Source organism: Alexandromys fortis, unplaced genomic scaffold (assembly GCF_014885135.2).
Source record: "Alexandromys fortis isolate MF-2015 unplaced genomic scaffold, M_Fortis_MF-2015_v1.1 scaffold_83, whole genome shotgun sequence".
Lineage (NCBI taxonomy): Eukaryota > Metazoa > Chordata > Mammalia > Rodentia > Cricetidae > Alexandromys > Alexandromys fortis.
Window position 1 is genome coordinate 2,950,089 of NW_026068001.1, and position 3,293 is coordinate 2,953,381.

Genomic DNA, 3,293 nt, shown 5'->3' on the forward strand with positions numbered 1-3,293 from the left:
TGCTTTTGTAGTATGATAGCGCATCTCTTGGGTATATTCCAAAAGTGGAATTGCTTGATCCTGAGGTAGGTTGACTCCCAGTTTCCTGAGAAATCGCCACACTGATTTCCAAAGTGGTAAATTATGTGTATGCATATGTTTGGAGCATATCCATTATGTTGAACTTCCAGCACTAGGAATGAGTGTGTGTTATCATGTAATATGAACACCTACTAGAAACTCATAATGCATAAGAATAGAAACACCAACATTCAAGCAATGTTGTCAAATAACACAAATTCTTTTAGTGAACATTTGTTGTTGAAATACTGATAAAGGATTTAATATTTTTATTTCTGTTCACAATAAGCAAACTGAAATATTAAGTCCTGTAATACTCTGACAATTTTCAAGAACAACTACAATAAAAAGAGCAAACATATAAATGTTTACTAATCCAGGTCATAACAGGGAGTGGTCAGCTGACCCTCACAGGGCTTGGCAGTCAGTTTTTAATTGCTGGCAGTAAATAAGGAAGTGGAATTCTCAGCTAGGTATTTAGGGAAATGATACAGATAGCTAGACACTCGCATAAGATTATGCCTACTAAGGAGGGAATGGATCAATACAGTCCCAATTTGAGTAAATAATCGTAAGAGGTGTGGAGCCCCATAAACCTGAGACATTGAAATATGAGGATAAGCCAGGTGGATTTCAGCAAACTGGAGCTTTTCAAACTGGCAGAGCTGCTGGGTGCCCAGCATCCTGTTGAAATACTCTCTTATTCAATATACAAGTTCATCAACAGAATATTCCCTATTATCAGGCTTTCCCTGTGATTTCACAAAAGTGACATACTCCGCGAGAATAGTATCTACATTCTTCTCAGCAGGGAGTTGGAATAACTGCTTATGCTTGTTTATCAGTTCCCAGTCCTCAACAAGACATGGCTTAAGTTCATCAGGCAACTTCAATTCAACTCCCATTCTCACCATCCCTGCCTGCCCAGATTGACCAGTGGTGACAGTCCCAGCCACATTCTGGTGAGGAATCTGTGGTACTGTGCTGGTACCACTGCCAACTCTGTTTTCTTGAATATTCTGCATGTTCTTTGGCACTGGCATGATAGGTGCAGATCCTGAAGAAGAGGGTTTCTCCACAGGAAAGCTTTTTTCCATGAAGTGATGACCATTCCCCACAGGGTACCTGCTCTCTACTCTGTTACCTTTCACATCAGTGTAGCTGCTTTGGGAAGACTGACCTCTTTCCCCAGAATGACGTTTCTCAAAACAGATGGCTTTCTTTTCCATCTGGCCTTTCTTTGTAGAGAGTTCTCTCTCTGCAGGGCATGTTTTCTCAACAAAGTGAACTCTCTCCCCAGCATGCATTTTCTCTGCAGAGCACTGGGAAGATAGGCTTTTCTCTGCAGGACAACTTGTTTGGGGAGGGCAGCTTCCCAGAGCAGGTAGATGTTTCTCTGCCTGTTGGCTTTTCTTTGGAGCCCTATGTATCCCTGTGGGGTCATCTTTCCCTGCAGAGGGTTCTTTCTGTACATAGTTACCCCTTTCCAGTGAGCAACCCTCCTCTGGAAGGTAGATTTTTTTGGAGCCTGATCTCTTCGTGTGGGGCAATCTTTTGCTGCAAAGGATCCTCTGTCTGCATAGTTAGCCCTGTCAACTGAATGACCCCTTTTTCCTGTAAAGGGTCCTCTCTCTGCAGGGATAACCTTCTCCAATGAATGACTCTCTTTGGCCCAGTAGGTTTTGATGGGCTGACCCCTCCCTGCATGGCGATCTTCAGCTGCAGAAGGTCCTCTTGCAGCCACGTTACCCCAATCGAATGAGTAACCCTCCTCTACAGGATAACTTTTTCTGAGGTGACGCCTCCTTGTGAGGCAATCTTTTCCAGGAGAGGGTCCTTTATTTACTGAGTTACCCTTCTCGGATGAATGATGCTCATCAGCACATTGGCTATTAATGGGGTGAACACTCCCTGAAGGGTGCTCTTCACCCACAAAGGGTCTTCTCGCTGCCGAGCTAGCCCTGTCAACTGACAGACCCTCCTCTGCAGGGCAGCTGTTCTTCTGAGGGTGACCTTTCCCTGTGGGGCGATCTTTTCCAGGTGAGGGTCCTCTCTTTGCAGAGTTATCTTTCTTTGATGAATGACTCTCCTCTGGAGGGCAGCTTTTGATAAGGTGACCTCTCCCTGAAGGGTGATCTTCAACTGCAGAGGGTCCTCTTGCAACCACGTTACCCCACTCGATTGAATAACCCTCCTCTGCAGGATAACTTTTTCTGAGGTGAAGCCTTCTTGTGCAGCGACCTTTCCCAGGAGAGGGTCCTCTTTTTACATAGTTACCCATCTCAGATGAATAACACTTGTCAGCAGGGTGGCTATTAATGGGGTGATCACTTCCTGTAGGACAATCTTCACCTACAAAGTGTCCTCTTGCTGCCGAGTTAGCCCTGTCAATTGGCAGACCCTCCTCTGCAGGGCTGTTTTTCTTCTGAGGCTTACCTCTTTCTGTGGGGTGATCTATTCCAGGAGAGGGTCCTCTCTTTGCAGAGTTATCCTTTTTAAATGAACAACTCTCCTCTGCAGGACAGCTTTTGATTAATTGACCTCTCCCTGCAGGGCGATCTTCCAGTACAAAGGGTCCTCTCTCCTCAGAGTTACCCCACTCAAATGAGTAACCCTCCTCTACAGGATAACTTTTTCTGAGGCAAAGCCTCGTTGTGCAGCTATCTTTCCCAGGACATGGTTCTCTTTTTGCGGAGTTACCCTTCTGAGATAAATAGCCCTCCTTTGCAGGGCTGGTTTTGATGGGACTACCTCTCTCAGCAGGACACTCTTCACCTGCAGAACGTCCTCTCACTATGAATTTACCCCATTCCACTGAGCGACTCTCAGCAAGGTGGCATTTCATGTGTTGACCTCTCCCTGCAGGGCGATTTTCACGTGCAGAGTGTCCTTTCATCTCGGAGCTACCCCACTCAAATGAGTAACCTGCTTTTTCAAGGTATGTTTTTCTGAGGCGAGGCCTCCTTGTGCCGTGATCTATCCCAGGAAATGGTCCTCTCTTTACAGAGTTATCCTTCTGAGATGAGGGACTCTCCTTTGCAGGGAGGCTTTCGGTAGAGCGACCACTACCTGCAGGGCAATCTTCACGTGCAGAGTTACCCCACTCAAATGAGTAACCCTCCTCTTCAGGGAACCTTTTTCTGAAGCGATGCCTCCCTGGGTGGTGATCTTTTCCAGGAGAGAGTCCTTTCTTTGCAAAGTTACCCTTTTTGGATAAATAACTTCCCTCGGCA

General features: G+C 45.9%; 1 pseudogene; it reads right to left on the reverse strand.

The window, feature by feature from the left end:
- Positions 1–431: 431 nt before the first annotated feature.
- LOC126512851 (mortality factor 4-like protein 2) lies at positions 432–965 on the reverse strand (annotated as a pseudogene).
- Between the last annotated feature and the right edge of the window lie 2,328 nt (positions 966–3,293).